The sequence below is a fragment of the Mauremys reevesii genome, linkage group 9, assembly GCF_016161935.1.
Source record: "Mauremys reevesii isolate NIE-2019 linkage group 9, ASM1616193v1, whole genome shotgun sequence".
In the NCBI taxonomy this organism is placed as follows: Eukaryota; Metazoa; Chordata; order Testudines; family Geoemydidae; genus Mauremys; species Mauremys reevesii.
Window position 1 is genome coordinate 71,326,195 of NC_052631.1, and position 25,546 is coordinate 71,351,740.

General features: G+C 42.7%; 1 long non-coding RNA gene across 1 annotated transcript in view; it reads left to right on the forward strand.

The window, feature by feature from the left end:
- Positions 1–25,546, forward strand: part of LOC120371687 — a 100,647-nt gene that overhangs the window by 58,723 nt on the left and 16,378 nt on the right. Inside the window, exon 4 of the long non-coding RNA XR_005584526.1 lies at positions 10,989–11,082. This is a non-coding gene — a long non-coding RNA (uncharacterized LOC120371687). The remainder of the gene's footprint in view (positions 1–10,988; positions 11,083–25,546) is intronic.

Sequence of the window (25,546 nt, forward strand, 5' to 3'; positions counted from 1 at the left end):
TCTTTTCTTTTTTTTTTTTTGCCATCTATGAGTTGCTTTTTATTCTCCCCTCCTCCTCTGTGCTCCAGTTTTCACCCTATTATTTATTAGACTTTTCATCTTTTGTCCTTTTGTTCACATTCTCCCGTAAGCGGGATGTGACTATAATAATGGTTGAGTCTGAGTGACTCTTCGGAACACACAGTGTTCAAGCAGGTTGGAAATCAGCGACAATAAATTCAGAGGGTTCCTGAGTATTCTTTCAAATGCCTCTGCAGTTGCGATGAATTCCCAGCCACTGGGCACCCCAAGTGTCTCGTATCCTCGGCGTCCTGTCTTGTGGCAATTGGCTCTGCTGTGGCAGCAGCTGCCATTTTTCTTTCACTGACCAAAATGGGAGCTATTGAAAGCTATATGGAACCTCACCCACAGAGGTTGCCAGGGCCTGCAAGCCAAAGTATTCTGTTAATCACTTACTCAGCACTGAGAGGGATAAGACTAACAGAAGCAATCCTATCTTTGTGCTCTTCTGTGCAATTTCTGTTGTCCCTTTCACATTGAGGGACTGCCTCTCTATCTTGAGACGGAGAGGGGAACATAGCTGCCTGACATGTGCTCTTCATACTGCTGTAGGGAGATGACATGAGGCCTTCACTGTAGTCAAGTGCTTGGTCACTTTAGTGAGAAGTGTGGAAAACAATTACTACTTCTGTCTTGTATGACAAGGAGTTGACAGCACCTTTTTTCTCAAAGGTAGTGATGTAGGATGGAGTGAGAGGCTTTTGAGCTGTAAAAAGCTCACTTGTATCTCACTCACATATGTAGATGTATTGGCCGCTAGCTGAAAGGTGGTTTGGGATAATCCCTACATAATGTTTCAGGCTGGACACAGAGTCTTATTGACGTATCTAGGCCTTGTTTTTCAGAGCACCCGTGACTCCATCTGAGGTCAATGGAAACTGCATATTCTCATTGCCTCTGAAAATCAGGCAAAAGATGTGTTGAAGGCGAGGGAAATGTGCAATTAACAGCTACAGCACTGTGAGAAAACCACAGGAACAAGCTGACTAGGGAATAAGGGGCTGAGATGGTTCTGAAGGATGGACACTGAGTTATGAGCTATGGTGCTGCATTTACTATTGAATTCATCCTTGCTGATGAGGAAAATAACAGGTGCTATGGGCCAACATTTTCACACTTTGGTTCCTAAAGTTAGGTACCTAAATCCACATTTAGGCACCTCTGCAGCTGACATTGGCTTCAATAGGAGTTGGTTCTCAACATCTGAAAACCTGGCTTTTTCTGTAGGTGCCTAATTATTACTTTTTTTGCCCAGTTTCAAAGATATTGATCTAAAAATATACCTTTTGTGTGCAAATACAGAGTGGGACAGATTCCTGTGTGTGTGCCTAGCAAAGAAAAAACAACCCACACCTGTAGTCAAAAGATTTCCTGATTGCTCAGATGACTGGAAGAAGCAAGTGCTGTGTGCGGTTTGAATAAATGATCACAGGAAGACAGGACAAAGTTGTAAATTAGTCTGGAAGAGAGAATGATGTGAAGAAAGGTAGAGTGGGGGGAGTTCATGTAGTGTCTGTGTTGACTAAGCTCCTGCAGGATTCTGGGCACCTCCTGAGAGGGATGGAGTGGTCTCAACTTCCACCAAGGTCTGTAGCAGATGAGGGCATTCAGTACCTTCCAGGATTGAATCCTAAGTGAAAAGAACCAAACAGATGGAAAGTTGGTTATGTTCTGCTTTCTCTTACAATTACTCAGTGTAACAAGTTGCTAGGATCCTTATGACCATTTCATATTTGAATACGCTACATTTGTAATGTTTTTATGCTAAGAAAAGTGGTTTCAACTAGGCCACCTCTTCTCTTTTTCCCCTCAGTTTAATTTATATTAAGTGTTGGTATAACAGTGTTATTAGTATGTAAAAATGCAAATAGGGCTTGATTCACATATGAAATTAAGAAAAAACAAAAACGGGGTTGAGCTGAAGTTGGATCATGCATTTATATTTAATTTAAAAAAAAGACTATTTCCTGTACTGTGGCACTAGGCACAGGAACTAAGGACAGGGAGACTTTCTCCTGTGCTTTCAAGGTTCCCTTTGCTGGTGTCCAGGCAGCAAGGAGGAAGAGGAAGCAGCCTAACTTAGAAATTGAAGGGGTGGTGAGGCAGTGACTGGGACAAGGGTGCGGGGTTGGGACTTGGGGGGGACTACTAGGGCTGGTACAAGAAGCTGAGGGGAGACTGGGTAGTGGGAGAGGCTGAGATGAAGCTCCAAAGGAAGGGAGATGAGGGCAGAAGGGTGTGTAACCACTAGAGCACACTCCCTTATGACCTGGAATACAAACTGAGATTCCTGTCTCAGCATTTCTCTGCTGTCAGCAAATAGCTCGTCAAGTCACTTAAACTTTTCACAGATGGCACTAAGTGTGTGTTACTTATTTGTCAGATGTCTGACTTGGAACTGTGGAGTCTGATTTTCAGAAGTGCTGAGCACTCACAGCTGCAACTGAAGTCAGTGGGAGCTGTGCTTTGAATATATGAAATGCTATGTAGTGCTAAGTACTTTGGAAAATATCAGGTCATTGGCATCTTGGGCTGCCAAAATCAGTGTACACTTTTGATGTTAATGTCTCTGTCAGTTCTCCATCCGTAAAATGGACATAAGACATTCTTATTTCACAGGGGATGTTGTGATAGAATCATTATTTGTGAAGGACTCAGAGGAAATGAATAATTCTGTACTCAGAGATGGGACTGAACAGTGTGCTTTAAATAAAGCATAGAAGCATACATTGAACAAGGAGGATAAAAGGAAGTACTGGATAGCTGCTCCTTCAGTGAGCATTGTCTATCCTGTGTGCACTGATTGAGGCAATCAGTCTTGCAATACATCACCATGTATAGGTCATTCTAGGAACTGAGAGAGATTCTCATCATATCCGCTTTGATAGTCACTGTCTTACACTGTTAAAACACAAATAAGTTAACCTTCAATCCTAGTTAAACCAAACCAATAAGACCTCTACACAGGGAACCTGGCAAGAACATTTTTTACATTGTGTAATAAATTGGGATATTTTCAAAATGAAAGATCACCTGATAGGCAATCAAATGTCAGCTGAAGTTTTTATTTGAAACCTGAGCATAAATATTATTTTGATGCTCTTTGATAGAGCACAATATTACAGGAAACTAAATGTCAACATGCTGGAGCCACTCTCCCCCTTTGCTTTCATGTAATGCAGGCCAAAGAATTTGTCCTCAGAGGAGTTGAATATTAAGGATTATTCATAGTCTGTATGGAACTTCCGGGAAACAGTGCCTCCCCTCCCACTCACCCCCCAAAAATTCTGAAATAAAAACCCACCCAAGATAAAGATCCGAGATCAATATGTGTTTTACTGTGATAACTTCCAGTGATGAATGTATATAAAATATTCATACACAAACATATAATGAGCTAAATGAGGGCCTGCTGAATATGGTAAGTAATTAATTTCCAACCCCTCTGCAATTTTTTTAATTGTTGGGAAGACAGAACACCTCAACGCAGTGAGGCTGTTGTTGTTATGGCACCATGAAGAAGCAGAAGAAGGAAGAAATGCCTTGAGGAAAGCAGGAAGCTTTCTTCTAATAAAGGGCCAGAATCATATTTCTTTACTCACACAGAGTAGTACCTCATTCTCTGAACAGTCCTATTATTTTCAGGCTATAATACACTTGAACAGGGGTATCAGAGTATGGCCTCGAGGGCTGGTTATTCCTTTATCTGGGTTGAATTTTCTCAAGGCAATGCTTTCTTACAGAAAAAGCAACAAAACCCCCACGCTGACTAACAGGCAGACAGTGATGTACGCAGCAAGAAGCATTAGGTAGGCTGAGCTGTAGCAGTTTGGTCAGTCTTTGGCTTTGCAGCATTGAAACTAGACAGGCAGTGTAACAGTAGAATGGTTGCTTAGCAAGCTTCAAAAACCCAGCAAAGGATATTAGCAAGACGCACTTTCTGACTTTTGAAGAAAATAGAGTTAAATAATTTTAACAAACACAGAGCTCTCTCTTCAAGTGGGACCAAAAGTGTGATGGGTTTTTGTTGTTGTTTATTTGTGCAGCACTGTCTGCCAATGTATCGTTATGAAAATCTTAGTCATATGTGCAATGAACCTGATCCAGAGCTCACTGTTATTGATGGGAATCTTTCTATTGATTTCAATGGGCATTGAGTCAGGTCATATGAGATTAAGGCAATAAACCTGCCAAATTATCAGAAAAGGGGAAGATGGGGGGAGCAGGGTTCCATGTGCATTCTGTTTTCACATTTGCCATGATTTCAATGCTGATTGGGTGATGGTGTATTTAAACCATTTACACATGCAATCATCTGATTTTCACATGCATTTGTAGGCAAGGAAACTCATTGACCTTTAGGTCTTGGGGACTGAAAACTTTAAAGTGAGTGTCCACAGGACAATCAAAAGACTGAGAAGAACTGATTGAAAAAAGAGGAAAAAACATAATATTTAATACTTCATATTTCTGTAAATGGCAAAGTAACACCAAAAATAAATGAGCCATAAAAAAACAAATGGCCTGTAATAGGTATGAAGACCAAAGCATAATTTTTTTTTCTTGAAAAACATTGGAAAAAATCCTATAAAAGGTCAGCTTTCTCCCAATCACTATCAGAAAAGGAAGTAAGAGGGGTTGATGTCCCACTTAGGCCAAATGTATACTGAGAATGTGCTATAAATAAATGGCCATGTGTTCTGATAAGAAGACATAACACAATATGGTTTCACAAATTTAAAGGGGAAAAGTGCTATTTTAGGGACATCTGATTGGTTTCCCATGTGAGATCTTGAACATTGTAAGCAGATCAGCTTTCTTTTAAAATGTACTGGATACTATTAAAGACCTGAATAATTCATTTCCTGTCCTCTCTGCTACCCTGCCTGTAAAACAAAACAAGAAATCTTAGTCTCTTTTTATTGGAAAGTGTCATTTTGAAGGCTGATAGTCACAAATTTGACCAATTTCTTCTCCTCCACACCACTTATATTTGTTTGCAAAGTCCATATAATTCTAGTACAGCATGTTATTCTTCAAAGCAAATGGTCATAGCCATCAGCCCAATACCCAGGGAGACCCTTTCAATAACATGTGTGTACATGTCAGAGGAAAACAATTTTGAAGAAAACAGATTTCAAAGGTAACCCTCCCAGGGACTGTTATATTGAGTGAGTGGCAAATCCATTAATAGACTGGAGGGAGCCACCAGAGTTCCCAATTTAGTGGAAATGCATCATTTCCAATATGCTAGCAGGCAAGCTGTGAAGAACCGAGGCAAAGGGACTCTGTACATCCCTGCCTGCTGCAGACATAACTTCCATTGCCATTCTCCACAGAGAGAAGAGTGTGGTGAAGTTTAGTGAATAGTTAATGAACTGTGATATGAACTATAATGAGCTATATAAGTGCTATGCAATATTATTTTTTCCTGACCTACATGCAAGTATATGTAGGAAATGTACCTCTTCCATTACTGTACAGGCGGGAATATAAGGCATGTCCTTTTCTTTTTTTTTCTTGTTTTTATGCTCTCATGCAAAATCATAGATAACAACTTTATCAAGAATCCAGTGTTTTACACTCTTTTTGCAAATATACATTTAAATGCAAATGAGGTCTGTCCGATGGACTTCCACACACCCTTTCCTTTAAGTCTTTTGGAGTGATGCCCGCTGAAATCAATCAGACTGTATGTATGTGCATTTTAATGTGTTTAGGGCATTTGAAGGTAAATACGTTTTCTATTATTCCCTGGTTTAGAAATTCTAGCTGAGATGTTGCTAGATGGATTGCTGGTTCATATTTTACTAAAAACTGCATTACTTCCAAATAATAGGAGAAAAAACCCCTCTGTATTTAAATAATCACAAGAGGCCAGAAATGTACAGTTTAAGTCTGAAATTCAATCTAGATCATGCTCTGTTGTGGGGTACAGGACCAGTTCTCACTCTCCTTACTTGCACCACTTCACTGGGAGTTTGGAGTGCTGCATTTAACGCACTACGACTCCAGAGAGAACTTATAGTACATGTACATTTGAGTAGGTTGTGTCATTGCCAGCTCATGCAGACATAGCCACTCTGGCTCTGTTCAAGCTAGCATGCAACAAATAGGAGTGTAGCCGAGGTAGCATAGGTGGTAGCTCAGGTTAGCTGCCTGAGTCCATACCTGTGGAGTCTGTGTGGGTATGTACTCTAGGCAACTAGCCCAAGCCACTGCCCATTCTACCCCAGGTACTCAGCTATTTTTAGTGTGCTAGCTCGACCAGCTGGTATGTCTAGGTGAACTTGGAATCATACACCCCAATGCACCCATCGTGAGACAAAGAACTTATTTTCCATTTTTTTTTATTGTTGTTTTTTCCTGGTTATGGTGATAAAATGCTGGGTTAAAGGAAAGGCAGACCTTGCACCTACATAGTGGTGTCATCCCTGTGTCAACTATGAGGATCATTTCCCCCCATTTCACAAATGAGGAAATGAGGCAAGGAGAAACTGTAAGTGACTTGCTTGAGCCTGTAAACCACATCGTCTAGATCTCAGTCCAGTGTGCCAATCATTAAACCATCTTTCTTCCATAGTAAACCTTGGATGGTGATTTAGTAAAGCACATGGATGCTAAAAACGTGTGTGTGTGTGCATTTACACGTGTGCATGTGTTTTATGTTGCATGGTGGCAAGATACTTCACATGGTTGGTAAATAAGATGTCCTTCACCTCTAGAAAATGCATACAGTTCTGACTTGGCTTGGAAGTGACTGGAAAATTACCATCTATCTGATGTATGCTCAGAAGCCTTTTTGTTAAATGAGTTGGTGATACAGTACAGTTTGTAGTTAACAAATAATCAAGCCACAAAGTCAAGCATTGAAACCCCTCTTGGTATTCTCAGCAGAAGCCCCAAATTAAATGGGATTGGAGACTGAATTCTCCTCCTATGCACAGGCTCATTTAATTACTAACCTATTTGCTCCCTAACAGTCCCACTTGTGGTAGTAAATATGTAGTGCTATGGTAGCCTGTCCACTGATATTCATGATCCGGGCAGTGCTAGATGACATATTGATTAATGGACTGTTGATGTGCATTTAGTACAGACAAACTACTATCTCTGCTTGGGGCTGCAACCAATGGTAGGATGCTTAGGGGGAGAGTTCCAGTGTAGAGAAGGCTTTACTGGGACGCTGTTTCTGTCCCAAAAAGTTTGAGGCATATGCATAGGGAAGGCTGGGCTATGGTTTTCCATGCTGTGTCTGTGGACAGATTTAGGACTTGGGTCTCCAGGGCTGTGAACATGTTGTTTTCTGAGCGCGCGCGCACACACACGCACGTGCACACGCACATGCACTCACCTCCCAGCCAGGTTCTTTCAGGAAGAAGTGGCTCCATCCAACTCCACACCCAGCAGCCAAACGTGTCAGGGGAGAGGCACAGGGAAAAGAGGACAGAGAGCCTCTCCCCACATCAGGTAATGTAGAGTTGGGAGAGTGCTGTGGCCCCAGGCTGGGCACATAGCGGGAGAGGTCACTGGGCAGGGGAGACGTGGGATGGTCATGTGTCCTCCTCTTTAGCTGTATGGAGAGGCACCAGTCATCTATGGCTTGGGATGTCTAAACCCTGATTGTCCGAGCTACAAACTAGAACACAATGTTATGTATACAGCCACATTTATGTGATCATTTCCTTGTGAGATATAACATTTTTAATTAAAAGCAATCTATTGTTATTTGTTCCATTTGATTTGATACAATCGCTAGGGCCTTTTCTTTTCTTTTTGGTGCCTTAAATTTTTTTTTAAGCCATCGTGAAATTCCCAAACTATTAAGTAATGTTGCTGAAGAAAATATATTATTAATATATTATTTATTTGGTTATTGATGTCCTAATTGATTGGTATGTAATTGAAGTTAGAGAGGCACAAAGCTCACTTTACAATGATGCCTTGTTGTATGGGTCTTTTTATACTTCAAATGTAACTTAACACTGAAACTATTAAATGTTGCAGTAAAATGCTAGCTCTGCTAGCAGACTGAGAAGATAGATATTGACTAAGTGTTGTGTCACTGGAACCAGACATTCGGACTCCCTGATGTTTTAATTTTTGATTTAATTTTTTGATAATGCAGCAAAGTTCCAGCTGTATGTCTCAGGCAGAGAAGAGGGGGGAAAAATGACAAGCTGATCCATTAGGGAATTGTATCTTCTTACTGTTTTTTCTGATTTATTTTAAATATCAAGCATCCAGAATTTTTCCCAGGTATAAGCAATGTGATGAGAGAGTGATAAGAGACAGTGATTCTGACAAAATAAAATAAAAGAATTTTAAAGTTAATTTCTAGCATGGCTCTGATTAGCATGCTTTTATTTACTTTAAAAGTATAAATATGTAGAGAAAGGGCCCAAGTTGCCATCAGATTTCAAACATTCCAAGTTGAAGTGTGGTCTTGATCCGGGGTTTTCGATGAATCCTGTTGTACTGATCTATACTATATAGAACTATATCACAGAGAACTTTTTTCAAAATATGGACCTGATTTGATCCCATCCATCTCCCAAATTTCATATGAGGAGGGGTTGGAATCAAGATTTTGCTGATATATTTAGTGGATAACACATTTAGGACTCTATTGTGCAAGGTGAAGAGTCTTCTGACGTCAACCCAGTGAAATAATTAAGCACATGAGTAGTTCTATTCATTTACATACAGCAGTGTTAATTTACACTAGCTGATGATCTGGCCCCGTCATGTGTGTACACAGTATCTGGAGAAAATAGCAAATTAGGTGTTTTGCTGAAGGCATCTGACTGATATTTCAGGTATCGATTATATTCTGAGGTTCCCCCTCCCTTGCCCCAGATTATTTCCTCACCAGGTTCCACCCTGCTGCATGAGAGCCAGAGACAAAGCCTTACTTGGATGGCTGTGATGCATTATTTAATCTTATACTGATACTACAGCGATGATGACTCTAGAAATACAGAGACAGAAGGATCTAAAATAGGTGATCTGCACAGTTAAGGCTGAGTCAATCTGAAATGTCTTATCTCTGTGTGTTATTTAGCAGTTTTCCAATAACTTTATGTATAAATCAGGTTTTCAGCTGCTAAAGTTAAGCTATTTAGATGAGAATGTTTTCATTTTTTGTTCCCAGCATTCAATACTGTTTTTCCCCTCCCCGAATGTAAGTGTAAGCTAGAGTGGTGACAGCTTTAAGGAAAATTCACTTGTTATAAGCCGGCTTTCTTTATTACAGAAAAAGTGAGCCTGAGAGAGAGAGAGAAGATGTAATATACCAGTCTTCTATGAAAGCCATCAGAAGCTTTGCAGGCCAGGGTGGCCTTGCAAAGGAAATAATAGAGAGAAGCATCATCACAGAGGACAAAAGACCTGCAGAGCTACTCAACTCTAGCTGCTACCCACTTTTTTATGATTTTACATTGAACTGAACCTGGAGGATTGTATTGTGTGCTCGGAGGAAAAAGTGATAGTGAGGAGAGGACAAGTGGGATTCTGCTCAGAACTTTAATTAAGCTTTATTTATTTCAGACTGAGGAGAGACACGATGGAAGATTTGCCATCTGAGCTCAGAAAGAAGAGAACAATAGAGCTATAGCAAAAGAGCTACTCAGTAGATTGCAGGCTTTTTGGGGGGCAAGAAGGGGAAGACAAGCTGCAGAACCAACCTACCAGAGAGATAAAAATAGGGAGCATGAGCTTAGAACTGGGGCTGAGATATGTGAGTGATGCTTGAACAGAGAGGATAGAAACCTCCTTTCCTTCAGCATTAGGCGTGCCTGTCACTACCTGCTTTGTACAGAAGCATATTGATTGTCCTAGTGTCAGTAGCTAGGAATACAATACAGCATCTTACTTCACACCTGATAGTCATGAAAGAGATCCTAGAAAAACTAACTACCAGAGAAAAATTGGTTGTGCCTAAGGACCCAGTTCAGGAAAGCACTTAAGCTTTGACTTGACTTCAGTGGGATTTAAGCACATGTTTAAGTGCTTTTCTGAATGGAGATGCTTTCCTGACCTGGGCCTACTAGCCCCCACATTTTGTCTTGTGAGCAGTTTTACATGGGGGGGGGGGGATAGGTCAGTGGTTTGAGCATTGGCCTGCTAAACCCCAGGTTGTGAATTCAATCCTTGAGGGAGCCATTTAGGGATCTTGGGCAAAAATCTGTCCGGGGATTGGTCCTGCTTTGAGCAGGGGGTTGGACTATCTGACCTCTTGAGGTCCCTTCCAACCCTGATGATCTATGAAGGTTGCAGGATCAGGCTCACAGTGAGTGTGTTTCAGTGTGAAGGGCCTGCACTTCCACTGCTTTGAACCTGGCATAGTAACTTATGCATGTACAAGGAGAGTGTAAAAATGCTGCCATTCTGCACTGACTTAGATCTTACTGGGCTTGATTCTCCATTTTGCTCTGGGCTTCTTACATGGTTTTCCTGGCACAAAAGGGCTATAAACCCAGCAGAACTCACCAGCTGGGAATTCCTTTTTGTCATGGACATCCTCAGGTGGTTGAGAGCATGTGTAATGTAAAAGTTCCTTGCACATGGACTTCCAGATTCCTAAGATTGTCCTATGACATAGAATGAAAATATTAAGAATTCATAAAGGGCAATGTCCTGATCTGTCAATCGAATCCATGCAGACAGAACCCTATTTCTGCCTGGAGCCCCACTGACTCCAGTGAGTCTCCATGTGAGTGCCAGGGTTCACCAGCATAGATCTTATTGAAGGACCAGGGACTAAACTTGTTGTGAGAATACAAACTCTGCTGTTATGTAAATCTAAAGGGTCTGTATTTCCTGTTTTATGTATTTGTATATGTAATTGTTAATTTACATATACACCCACAAAGCTGAAAAAGATTTGACTTTTTATTTTTTTCTTTCATTTCACAATTATTTTCTAGACATAAGATGTACAAAACATCTCAAGCCTGGACAGCTAGCTTCACGAAGGGAGATGTGGTGCAGTGCCACTGAAATTGCAAATCTCCAAAGGAGGTATGGTTATCAGGAGATACATATATCACTTAGTTATCACAAGATGTACAGAGCACAGACTTAGTCTTTTTATTCCACTAGGGTTTTGATTAATTTCATGATATCTTTATCCCCTTACTGCTTTTTGAGGCAAGGGGTTGCATATTTTTTATGTTGCGAGAAGATAAAATTTGCTGCTCACGCTGTAACGGCATTTAAAACTGAACAAGATGGCTCATGCAGGCTCTGTATATCTTCTGTGGAATTTTGCAGTTCTATCACTCTCTCTACATTCTGGGACACTGAAGCAATAATAGTGGTGTTGTCTTATGGTGTGAGCAAAAAAGTAAGAACTAGAAACACTTGTTCTAATCCTGCCTCCAATAGAGGCTTTTCTGTGAACTTGGACTAGTCACTTAGCATGTCTGCCTCTGTTTCCTCATGTTTGTGTAAATTTGCTGAGGTGGTGGAACAATGTACATAATGGGTGTGCTGAGAGCCACTGAACCAAACTGTAAACCCTGCCAAAGGGTTCAAGCCAGGGGGTGCGGCAGTATCCTCATCACCTATAGTTACAGAACCTATGAGTGTTTGTAAAGTGCTTTGAAGAAGAAAATTGTGCTTATTAAGAACAATCCATCACAGGCTCTGTGGTGACTGTGCAATTTGTATGCATGTTTTCTTTGGTGCATTATGTCTGACATGAGGCCAAAATCAGTGTTTGACAAGGGTTTTGAAATTCTTGGATAATCAGAACTATATGGACCTGATTCTGCTCTCTTGATGGTGTAAATCAGGAGTACCTCCATGGAAGTGGAAGGAGCTACATCTGTCTAAAACTGGTTTGAGATTAACATCCAACCCGGTGCATCTCTAGTGGTCCAGAAATGCATATTAGATGTTGTGATAGTATTGCTAAGCCAGTTAGAGGAGGACTCTATCTTTCTATAATATCTATCTCTATCTATCTATAGATTATTTAGTACATGGCAATGCTGGTTGTTATTCATTTGTATTGCTGTAGCATTTAGAGGCCAATATCAGTGCTGGGGCCCAACTGTGCTAGGCGTTGTATGAATGTACACCAAAAAATGGTCTATGTCCCAAAGAGCTTATAACCTTGTCACAGGGTGGCACTGTCCATTTGAGAGAAGAGGCCAGTGTACCTGTAACTGGTTGGTTGATCCCATCTAGGGTTAAAAGAAGGCACTGGGGCCCTAGAGGAGGGAAGTCAATGAACAGCGTCAAGAAAAGGGCATATGAGAGCTGCCAGAGATAAGCAGACTATAGGAAGTCTGTGAAGGAAGATGGAGGTGGTTCCTGGGGGGCATGCTGAAGGCAGGAGAACAGCAGAGGGAGTTACCTGCTTGCTTCCAAGTTGTAGAGCCAAAGTCAGGGGTCAGAGAGGGCTGTAGGAAGGGGAGCAGTGGGGAGGAAATTACTTGCTGATGTCTCCACACTACACTAGAGAGCTGGAGCCAGAGGACCAGAGAAGGCTGCAGGCAGGACAGCAGCGAGGGTTTCCTGGCTGACCACCTCAAGCCAGAGAGCCACGGTTTGAGGGCTGGGGAAAGTTGAAGGCAAGAGAGCAACAAAGGAGGTGCCTGCTGGTTTCCCAGTTGGAGAGCTGGAGCTGAGGGCCGGAGAGGGCTGAAGGCAGGGAAGCAGTTGAAGGGGTACAGGGACCGAATGCAACCCTGTATTCACACCCTACACACTATTCTAATAGTATTTACACAAAAGTATGCCTTGTGAGGTATTATTTGAAAACTAATAACTCACTGGTCAATAATACCATGGTGAAATGTGTGTAGCAACGTTATATATAAAGTTATGAATCCCCCTGGATGATGATGTTAGCATGTGTTCAAACCCACATAGTCCTGACTACAAAGACTTGGCAGAAGATGTTAAACAAGTCTGTCCTAACCAAAGAAATGTGTGTTTACCTCAATTTCCATACAAGTAGTAAATAGGGTCCTTGGGACAGCAAGAGGAATTCTCTTTCACCTAAGAAGACAAAGGAACCAAGACTTTTGACTTTGGAAGGGATCCTGACATGAAAATTTGTTCAGTAATGTTGCTGGCAACATGTGGTAAAGATTTTACCTTGAACCAAGTCTAATTTAAGTTTTAGGGTATGTCTTCACTACCCGCCGGATTGGCAGGCAATGATCGATCCAGCGGGGGTCGATTTATCGAGTCTAGTCTAGATGTGATAAATCGACCCTGAATGCTCTCCTGTCGACTCCTATACTCCAACTCTGCAAGAAGCGCAAGCAGAGTTGATGGGGGAGCAGCAGCAGTTGACTCACAGCAGTGAAGACACCAAGGTAAGTCGATCTAAGTACATCGACTTCAGCTATGTTATTCACGTAGCTGAAGTTGAGTAACTTAGATCAATCTGCCACCCCACAGCGTAGACAGGCCTTAGCTACTCGAGAGTGTTTTATCTTTATTTCTCTTGTAAGCATTTCTGACTATAATACCTTATACTATACTCAAAATATATCTCTTTGTAGTTAAATAAACTTGTTTTATTTTTTAAATCAAAACCAATCCAGTATTGTATTTAAACTGAACTGTTTGATAACTCTAGTTAAAATAGCAAACTGTTGCATATTGAGCCTTACAGGAGCAATGGACTTCTAAGATCTGAACTGCACAGGACAGTGCAGAACTAATGTATGGGGAAAATTTGGGACTGGGAGTTTGTTGGGGTCACCCTGCAAGTAGTAACCACGGCTTCTGGAAGCCCAGGTGTGGCTGATGTGTTGCTGACAGACTCCTGGGGTTAGAGTTGCTGGAACAGGGCTATACACAGACACTCAGGGTGTGACCTGCATGCTCTTTGTGAGCAGCCCAGCTTGGGAGCCACAACAGCAAAGCATAGCATTTTGAGGTATCCATACAAGCTGTCACTGGTCTGGATTGCTCCTCAGAATGTCTGCACACCAGACAGCTGGAAAAGGTGAAGGCTACAGGGGGAGTGATAGGTGTTCCCTTGGTAAGGATGATCGCCCAGCAGAAATGCTTGGGGAATTCCTTCCAGAAAAAGCTGAGTTACACTCCAGTTGGATGGGATCAGTTGGCTGACCTGGTAAAAGGTCAGCAGAGGTCCAGAGAAGAGCCCAGGTGTGATGTCAGACACTGGAGAGGGGTATGTGCTATGTCGATGGAATAGAGGATGTGGGATTTGAAGGACTCTATTTACACTGGGCATGAGAATAGACTACCTTTGGGATTTTTGTTATGGACTATTTTGAACTACCAATTTGACAGAGGGTATTAATGAGTCAAGAAGGCTTGTGTAGAGTTACTGAGGTCTCTGAAGGACAGAAAGTGAATCAGATGGACCTGTTCTGTCACAGTGTGCCACTGGAGGGTGCTCCAGGCAGGGCTTCCTTATGACAAAGCTGTATTTAAAACTGAAGACATATGGTTATAACAAACAGATAGGAAGAGCCTGAGGTGACAGTGAGAAAAGTGTAACAAGTAGTGGTCACAGCACAGCACCTACCTACCTGTCTGTTCTGTTTGTTATATAAATAGTAAGTGATGATATCTGGAGTGTGTCACTGAGGTTACAAAATAGCTGTTTTCATGTTCTGTTAATAGGTTTCAATGGATAGGTGCCTGGTGAGGTTATTCTATGCTTCTCCAAAGCCATATCAGCGTACTACACTATTTCTGTACATGTATACTGACATAATAACATGGTTTAAAAATATATAGAGCTGGTAAAAGAAAACAATGCTGAGAGATTTTCATGACGAATTATTTTAAAAATATTTTCTGCATAACGCCTCACCCACACTTTTCAGTGTTTCCCCTCTTTCTCTGTCCCATCCCCTGGCCCTACTCTCCTGTGGCAAAATTAAAAAGAGAAAACAGGAAAGAAAAAGAGGTGGGATTACGAATAAATCTGGAAAAAAAAAGGTGGGGGGGAGGGTGGGGGCTGGGGAAAAAAAGGCCACTTTACACCAGAAATGTGTTTTAAATTTTTTTGACAATCTCTACAAATAACATTTGCAGGCTTCTTGGTTATTCCCAGAACCTGGGCATAAGTATGCCTGTGAACAGCAGATCTGCCAACCCTTCTGTTTAATCACTGTAAACTCCAGATTTTGGTTCTATCCACAAGGAAACTAGAACAATTTACTTGAGATGCTGGTCTCAAAGTTCAGTGCAGGGGTATTGCATATAGAATCTGAGAGTGATTTGTCTGTGTTAAGTAATAGCCCTTCCATTATAAAGTTCAAAATCATCTTGTTTTACTGACTTATCTCATAATTCAGAATGAACAAATTCAGATTCACTAGAGTCTTTGAATTCTATGCAATTATTATTATTTTTTCTCAGATGTCTCATTTCATCCTATTTGAGTTTGAGATTTGCTATGATAATTTCTTGGGGGGGTTACATGAGGATTTTTATGGTTGCCATGGGAGGCTGAAGAGCAAACGTTTCTGCAAGAAAAAAAAATACAAAAAGAATTTCCAGCATATGGCCATAAGAAGTCACCACCAGTTCTAAGACTACTGTTTTAAATGGCATGCATTTCTCCATTTCCCTTTGATGCTTTTGCAAGGCTAATTAAGTGATAATTGGTCAGGGAGTATGGTAATTTTAATGGGTACAGTCTTCCTCTCCACCTTCTTATGATTTGTTCCCGTGAAAAAGAGTAGGAACACACTGGAAAATATGGATTTTTCTTTTGGCTGCTTGGATTATTTATTTAATGGATTTATAAACAGGACAGGGCACATATAAAACACTGTAGGTTTCGCATAAATGCATGTAGTTATTTACCCGGTGTTGGGGCTTACAACGTATTTTTGCAGTGGGATGGCATTCACTTCTCATGGTTTTGCTTGATTTTTGCTTATTTGCTATTTACAGTGCTTTATTTTTGTCAAGAGGAGGTCTGAAACAGGAGTGACCTGGAGACACATTTGGGCTTTAGATAACTTGCCAAGCATCCCATTTTGCTTTTAGAATTCCAAGAATGAATAGTGCCTCAACGTGTAGCAGGAGAAAGGAAAGGGAGAACCTGTACTTCACCTCATAGAAGAAACAGGAACATGGTTGTGTAGTTTTAATAAATATACCATTAAAATATAAAGATCTGAGCCATGCTGCAGTAAGGCAGTGCACTGTAACATGCAGTGTTTGAATACTCTAGCAGTCGGGTCTTCCAATAGTTTAAGAAACAATGTCATTGTTTTTATTAAGATTTGTGCACTGTAGTATACATATCTATTCTTGCCACAGTGCCAGGCTGGAATAATCAACAGAATGCAGAATGTGGGTTGTCACATCACAGACAAGGAAGAAATGAACAATTTACTTACAAATGAAAAACAGCTATGTAGATATTTTAAAATATCTTTTAGGGTGTGTGGGGAAGAAGGCAGCGTCCATTAAGAATCTGCCTTTATAAATGAATCTCATGTGTACAGAAAGATATTAGGTGTTACTTTCATGCTTCCTTGCAGTATCATTTTCCTTCACTCTGATTAGACATTGATACATAACAAATTGTGCGGATTTGTTGTTTTTAACATGTTCTTAATTTAGGTTATAAATAACTGTTTTCCAAAATATAATGTTCTTAAATCCTTCAATTTTCTTAAAGGAAAAGAGACACTGGATATTTATATAATCAAATTAAACTCATCTTAAAGGAAGGAACACATCAACTCAGGATGGAAACTAAAGCATTGGTTTTTAATAAGATTTGATTTCATAAACCAAGCTTGAATTTGCATGTTGAGTGCCTATCTTAAGGTACTGCATTCCATACATGGGCAATCAAGTTGGTACACAGGCGCCAAAGCACCTCTTAGTGGCATTTCAGTGTTGATTTGAGCAAGCAAGTGATATATTGTGCACTGGGGCTAAGGACTCCACATTTGCAAATTGGACCCACAGTAATATTTTAAAATGTACTTTTTTTTTAAATGAGTCAGTAATGGCTCATAGTTTTAAATATCATATCACCAGCATTGAAAGAGCTACCCAGCATTGCAAAAAATGTTTCATGATACTACTCTGTGATGTTTATAAAGTGGCTGTACAAAATCCAATATGGTGCCAATTATTGGACCTGTATGTTGATGGAAGTTATATAGACAACTGGCTGGTCACTTTTCTGTGAGCCAGGTCCTGTGTCTTTCCTTAATTATCATTCCTGTTGTAGACAATAGGGACTATGTGACAACAGAAAAAGCCCTCTGGGTTTGCCCCTAAGAGCATTTCAGATGTGGAGATGGATCTACAATTGATGGTGATCTAGATAATAATTCTGAACTGCCTATTGGTGTTTGTTACAAAAAGCAACCTTCCAGTCCCTTCTTAAATCAGTTACATTCATCTGTCTCTCCCTAGGGGCTCTCAGTTATGCAGCTTTAATCTTGGAACTGTGTGGATGTGTATGTGTTAGCCAGAATTTTCAAACTCTTGTCACAGAAGAAATTGGGGAAAACTCTGGCACACATAAGAGACAGTCAATGTAAATGTTTAATGGAAAAATGACATCTCCAAGCAAACGGGAACATTAAAGGATCTGCTTCTGTTCTCAAGTACTTATAGTCATAAAATAATTAGGGGAATGGCTTCACCAGTAATGTTAGGGTCTGCATTCAGTAGGAAAATGCAAGGTCCCGAGGCATTCCTGAGGGAACTTGTGTGCCTGCAATTGCATTAACTTCCATATGAATTGAGATGCAGCGCTCTGCACCTTGCAGGATTGGCCCTAACAGTAAAGAGGCCCAGTACTGATTGAAGCAATTAGATGAGCACTCATGTTCTAAAATGGCTGCCTCTCACTGACACTGTTGCCAAGTGTATAGTTTTACATGAATGACAATATAATGATCCCCGCACCCCATTAGTGGGGAGGATTTTAGACTGAAATCTGAATGCTATGATTCAGGCCTCTCTTTATAATGGGGATGAGCTGAAACACTGAATCCCAATGTGCTGAGATTTGGGGATTGGATCCAAACATTGTAATTCAAGCCCACCTCTAATGCAGGTTTGTACAAATGGAGGCAAATCAGAAATTAAGATACAGGACTTTTATTTATTTATTTTTAGTGAAGTGTCAGGCGGTAAGCCACTGTGATGCATGTGGGAAGAAAATATATGCATCCATCTACCTAGTTTTTTAGATCTTGTTCATCACCAGCCCTCCTCGGAACTTTGAAACACTTTTTAAGTGTTATACAAAATCTCATTTATTTCCCCTCCCCCCCCAGAATTATGTTTTATTCCTGGTTGTATTCAGACCCATGGTATCTAAGCACCCAGAAATGCTAAATAATTATACTTGTAGTTGTTGTAGAGGCCTCAACCAGTCAGGGCCTGATTGTACTAGGTGATGTACAGATACAGAGGGTGTTTTTTACTATGTCCTTAAATGTTCACAGTCTTACAGCATGTATTTAGCTCTAGTGTGAACTGGCCATGCCACTTGCGGTTTCCAACAAACAGTGCACCAAATTCTTGGCTGCAGCTGACTCTTGCTAATATGAACAGAGGGCAAGGGGAGTCAGCTGCAGCTATGAATTTTATGAATGGTTGGTGAGAAACCACACAGTCACAGTGATAAGTTGTTTGCACTATGTATTTGCTTCCATGGTTGCCGTTTCAAGCAGACTCACTTGCTTTAGAGCAGCTGCTTTAGAAGATTTTGGTGTTTGCTCTTCTTCTGGTCTTATAACATCTTGCTTGCTCTTGAGACTGCTGTGCAGCATTAGAAAATGAATAAACACAGATGTTTCTCCAGAACTTGCAAGTTAAGGATGGACAGGCAACTGCAGAGAGTTTCAAGGGTAGGCTCTTATAACTCATACAACAACAGTATTGGTGGAGGGGAATGCAAAACAGGAGAAAAGGGTCAAAATAAAATAAAAACATTCAAATCAGTAACAGATGGCAGAAAAACTCCGCCCTGTGCATAAAGGGCCTGATCCAGCACCCATCAAAGTCAGTTGAAAGACTCCCATTCATTTCAGTACGCTTTGGATCAGGCTGTAAGTGCCTCATGTTACAATAAGACACTCAAATATTAATGAACAGAGATGAAAAATGAATATTGAAGTAGCAATGAAAACCAAATATATCTGAACTATATATGGGCTACTTTCAGTATTAGCAGGGAGAAAAAGGCATGCTACTGTTCAGATTCATTAAATCTCTTCAGATATGAATTATCTTTTCTCTTACAAAATTATTAATACTCTTGTTTCTAAAAATAAAGTGGATTAATGCATTTTGAAAAAGTTACAGGTACTGAAAGCTCTTTGTCTTATACTACTGATTGGAGATTTCAGCTAAAACATAAGGCTCTACATGATCATAATAAAATATAGTTAGCAAGAGTAAGGAATTAGGCAAATATGCTCCCTATACACTGTGTGTATATATGCTGTACACTGGTGTAAATCTGGATTAACTGAATTCGCTTCATCTGCTTTCCATACACTTCAGTTACTCTAGGTGTGCATTGGTGCTGTGAGGTGTTGCTGCCAGAAGCTCACTCAAAATGTTTTGCCTCTCACTGTTATGTGTAACATTTTCTGGGAGAATTACTCTTCACCCTCAATTCATCCATCAGTCTAACACTCTTATTCTTCCTTCCCTCACAAAACCCATCAATGACAAACTGTTTCCCCATAAGAGCTGTCAATTCTGTACTCTTAGCCCTTCTCCAATCTGACTAATTGGCCCAGCATCTCTCACCCCACCATGCAGGCCTCCCATGAATGATTCATGATAGCTCTACTCTGTGTTTCCGTTGCCATGCAGCTTTGTCCCACAATGTTGGAAGAGATGGCCCTTCTTAGTACTAATTGGCATTACTTATATACTTATACATGGTGTTAGAGCATTTGAGCCCAGGGATGGGGTAGGAGAAAGGAACAAGTCAGATCTTTAGCAAATGAAACAGACAGAGGCAAATCTCACCTGGGTTTGTGGTTTAGTCATGTTGGTGCTACCATGCTCACAATAGGCATGCATGGGAGAGAGAGAAAACATGGCTATAGAAACAAATCCTCAGCTGATGTAAATCATCTTTAGATCCACTGAAATCTGTGAAGCTTATCCATTTACACTAGCAGACCCTCTGGTCCATAATCTCTGTCTTTGGTTTTTCCACATACGTGAAGACTTTCCAAGGTCATAATGTCCCCCATGCTCTAAGGTCACTTAAGGACTGATTGATGAATGAGGTAATTCCACTTATGGGCTAAAATGCTATTGGCCACCATTATAAACACTACCCCAAGTAACATTCCATTAAGGGAAAGTGCTTTGGACAAAACTGGAAGTGAGATTCCTGTGACTTCTTTTATTGTGAACTTTTATTTTAGAAAAAAATAATTCAGTAATGCTGCATTTATTGTTTAAAAATATTAGGCTTAATGCTTGCTTACTAAGGCCTGGTCTACACTAGGACTTTAATTCGAATTTAGCAGTGTTAATTCGAATTAACCGTGCACCCGTCCACACCAGGAAGCCATTTAATTTGACATAGAGGGCTCTTTAGATCGAATTCTGTACTCCTCCCCGACAAGGGGAGTAGCGCTAAATTCGACATGGCTATGTCGAATTAGGCTAGGTGTGGATGCAAATCGAACTTAGTAGCTCCGGGAGCTATCCCACAGTGCACCACTCTGTTGACGCTCTGGACAGCAGTCCGAGCTTCGATGTTCTGACCAGCCACACAGGAAAAGCCCCGGGAAAATTTGAATTCCTTTTCCTGTCTGGACAGTTTGAATCTCATTTCGTGGTTGGACATTGGGGCGAGCTCAGCAGCACCGGCAGCAATGCAGAGCTCTCCAGCAGAGGAGTTTATGTAATCTCTGAATAGAAAGAGGGACCCAGCATAGACTGACCGGGAAGTCTTGGATCTGATCGGTGTGTGGGGCGAGGAGTTCAGTGCTGAGCTGCGCTCCAACAAACGGAATGCAAAGACCTACGAGAAGGTCTCCAAAGCCATGAGAGACAGAGGATACAGGCGGGATGCAACGCAGCGCCGCGTGAAAATCAAGGACCAAAGCTACCAAAAAATCAAAGCAGCAAACGGACGCTACGGAGCCTGCCACCACTGCCCCACCAGTGACCATGGACTCTGACGATGGGACAGTGTCGACGGCCAGTTCCTCGGCGATGTTCACGGACGGGGAAGATGAGGAAGGGTTTGTGGAGGAAGAGGCAGGCGACAACGCTTACAACGCTGGTTTCCCCGACAGCCAGGATCTCTTCATCACCGTCACGGAGATCCCCTACCAACCCTCCCCGGCCGTTAACCCGGACCCTGAATCAGGGGAAGGAGCAGTCGGTAAGTGCTTTAAACATGTAAACTTTTATTCTTAATATAACAGGAATCTGAAGTATGTGAAAAGGAGGTCTCTCTCTCTATATATATATGGGGATAGAACAGAAATCCTCCTGGGAAATCTCCACGAAGCTCTCCTGAATGTAATCGAAAAGCCTCCGCAGGAGGTTCCTGGGGAGAGCTGCCTTATTGGGTGCTCCGTGGTAGCACACTTTTCCGCGCCAGGCTTTCATGAGGTACTCAGGAAGCATTGCCTCCCCGAGCACGGCTGCATAGGCCCCTGGTTTGTGCTGGCTTTCACGCAGCATGCGCTCTCTATCTCCTTCAGTGACCCTCCTCAGGGCGATCTTGCTCAGCGACTCCTGCATCTAATTAGGAAAATTACCGTAATGTTACGCCTGATCCAAAGTATTTTAAAAAAATCTCCGGACAGACGGCGTAGCAGAGAGTCAGCACGCTGCTGCGTGACAAGCGTAACGGAAAGCCAAAGAATCAAATGGACGCTCATGGAGGGAGGGGGGGGAGACTGAGGACGCAAGCTATCCCACAGTTCCTGCTGTGTCCGAAAATCGTTTGCATTCTTGGCTGAGCTCCAAATGCTTCTAGGGTCAAACACATTGTCCGCGGCGGTTCAGGGCATAGCTCGTCAATGTACAGCCACCCCCCACCCCCAGAAGGAAAAGGGAAAGAAATTGTCTCTTGACTCTTGTAATTGTCACCCTATGTGTACTGAATGCTGCTGGTAGACGCGATGCTGTGGCACGCTACGGTAGCATCCTTGCCCCCCCTCCCCCCCCTCATGGGTGACTGACGGTGCAAAATGACTGGTACCCATCCTCATCATCAGCCTTGTGGTAGATGGTGTAGTGCAATAGGACTGCTACCTGTCCTCGTCATCAGCCCATAAGTAGACGGCCTGCTAACCGTCTTCGTCATAGCAACAGGGGGCTGAGCGCCATCAGCCCCCGCCCTTCATGTGTAAAGAAAAGATTCTGTACTGCCTGGACTATCATAGCAGCTGGAGGCTGCCTTACCCTCATTTCATTTCCCTAACAAGTCACTGTTTCTTATTCCTGCATTCCTTATTACTTCAGCATACAAATGGGGGGACACTACAACGGTAGCCCAGGAAGGCTGGAGGAAGAGGGAAGAAACAGGTAGGGTTGTTGCAGGGGCACCCCCTGTGAATGGCACGCAGCTCGTCATTCCTGCGGGATCTGACACAGAGCGGCTGTGCTCTGTAGTTCTCTGATACACTAAAACCCTAGTACAGTTGCCCCATATTCTAGGCAGGACTGTTTCTATTTTTAGATACCATAAAGGAGGGATTGACTCGGGGAGTCATTCCCAGTTTTGTCTTTTGCCCCCCCAGCTGATCTCGGCCAGGGGCACCTATGACAGAAGCAGAAGGTGTAGTGCAATAGGACAGCTACCCATCATCACCTTGCCAATTTACATTGGCATGGTTGATGGTGCAATATGGCTGATAACCATCTCTGCTGTCATGCAAAAGCAAATGAATGCTGCTGTGTAGCGCTGCTGAATCGCCTCTGTCCACGGCATCTAGTACACATACGGTGACAGTGACAAAAGGCAAAACAGGCTCCATGGTTGCCACGCTATGGCGTATGCCAGGGCAATCCAGGGAAAACGGGCTCGAAATGATTGTCTGGCGTTGCTTTCCCGGAGGAAGGAATGTCTGACTACATTTACCCAGAACCACCCGCGACAATGAAATTTGCACCATCAGGCACTGGGATCTCAACCCAGAAGTGCAAGGGTCGGGGGACACTGTGATGGGGTAGAACAGGGGCAGAGTTTATGCTTTCAGGATTGCCTGCTGCAGGAGTGCAGACGAGATAGGTGCCGTGCATGGTGTTGTTCACAGACACAGACTAGACTGTGTTCATTGTTCGCAAAAATGTATCTTTGCAAGGAATTCACTCCCTTTTTCCCATCACACAGCTTCGACTGTCTCCAGACCTGCCACAGCATCCCCCTCACAGAGGCTGGCAAAGATTAGGCGGCGAAAGAGAAAGACACGGGACGAGATGATCGCTGAAGTTATGGGGTGCTCCTGAGCCGAGGCGGACCAGCAGAGCCAGTGGAGGGAGACCCTCCCTCTGTACCAGCGCTCACACAGCGAACGGGAGGAGAGGTGGCGTGAGGAAGACAAGCAGGCGACTCAAACGCTGCTTGGACTAATGAGGGAGCAAACGGACATGCTCCGGCGCCTTGTGGATGTTCTGCAGGACCGCAGCCAGGAGGACAGAGCCCCCCCGCAGTGTATCTGCAACCGCCCTCCCCCGCCACAAAGTCCCATACCCCCCACACCCAAAGTAACCAGAAGGAGTGGTGCCAGGGGCCGTGAAAACTGTCACTGCACCCCAGCAGAGTGCTCAAGTACCCAAAAGCTCTCATACCCTAATTTTTGAGAATTCCTTCCCTTCCTGACTCACCCTAGCCCCAATCCCAGTTTCATCCCCTGACTGTCTGGTTAATTATTAAAAATACTTTGCTGTTAATTACTGTTTCCGTCATGCTTTTTTAAAGAACGCTGCATTTGAAGGGGTGGGTGGGTGGGGAAGGGGGTAGGGTATTGCATAGGACAGTCACCTTTACCAGGGTACAGAAACGGGGGCAGGATCAGCAGCAGGTCACACACACAGTGCAGTCAGTAGGCACCCTGGTCGGTATGGGAGGTGGTTTGCAGGTTCTGTGTGAGTGGGGCGGTACGTGACTTTGTAGCAGGGGGAGGGGGGTTACAGATCTCATGCAACGGTCCCTGTCCTGGACCACAGAGCCACGCAGCAGAGGAATCTGTATCCGTCCTCCCCCGCCACAAGGCCACATAGCCCCCGCACACAGAGTCCCAAAAAGGAGGGATGGTAGGCTCCGTTGAAACAACCAGTCCGGCACTGCAGACCGCTCTGGGAGCAGGATCCTGTCATTCCTCGATTTTAGAGGTGGTCTTTACATCACCGCACACCCTACCCAGCACAGTCGGCGTCCCAGTTTCAACCCTTTAATGCAAAGTCATCAATAAAGAAACCTTTGTAAAGTTACAGTGGAACATGTATTTTATTTTTAAACGTGTGTTGGAAGTGGGGGAAGCGGGGTGGACGGGGTATGTAACTGCAGATGCTAGTCAACAGTAACTTGGTAAAGAAACAGGGGCAGGTTCAGCTTCTCTGTAAAGAAACTGAACAGTCACAGGTCACGCTGCTCGCTGGTACTTGAAGAGTTCCTTGTTGCTGTGCAAGGCGCCTGCATAGGGCTTCACGAGGCAGGGCATTAGCAGGTAGGCTGGGTCCCCGAGGATCACTATAGGCCTCTGCACGTCCCCAAGAGTTATTTGATGGTCCGGGAAGAAACTACCTTCCTGCAGGCGTCTAAACAGAGCAGAGTTCCTGAAAACACGCGCGTCATGACAACGGCCATAACTGCAGCGGGGCTCCGTGCTCGCAGTGCTGTGGCGCCCACGCTGTCACTGAGCAGAAAGTGCACGAACAGATTGCCCGCAGGCGCTTTCGGGGAGGGAGGGCGTGATTGACGGTTCAATGATGACAGTTACCCAAAACCACCCTCGACACATTTTTTTCCCCCAGCATGCATTGGGGGGAAATCCCAGAATTCCAATGGGCAGCGGGGAGTGCGGGAACTGTGGGATAGCTTCCCACAGTGCACCGCTTCCAAAGTCGACGCTGGCCCCGTTACTGTGGACTCACAGTCGAATTAGTGTTTTTAGTGTGGATACACAAATTCGACTTCATAAGGTCGATTCCACAAACTCGACTTAAGTTGAGTCGAAATAGTCTTGTAGTGTAGACATACCCTTACAGTGTCATTTTTGCTGAATACTAATTCTTATTTGAGGGCTGTTTATAAAAGTCATTTTGTTCTTTATTATGAAGTGGGTTTGTAAATATAGAATTATGTTATACATATACATACCCTTAAAGACTTGGAGTGTGATTCACCTTTCACACAAGTTTTACACTTTTGGATATCGCCTTACTCCTGCATTGCCCCTTGTGAAATGAAAATCCAGACTCCTCATATCAATCAGCCTCTTGATGTGCAAAACATTTGAACAGGTACCACAACATAAATACAACTCACTCAGGAATTTGTGTG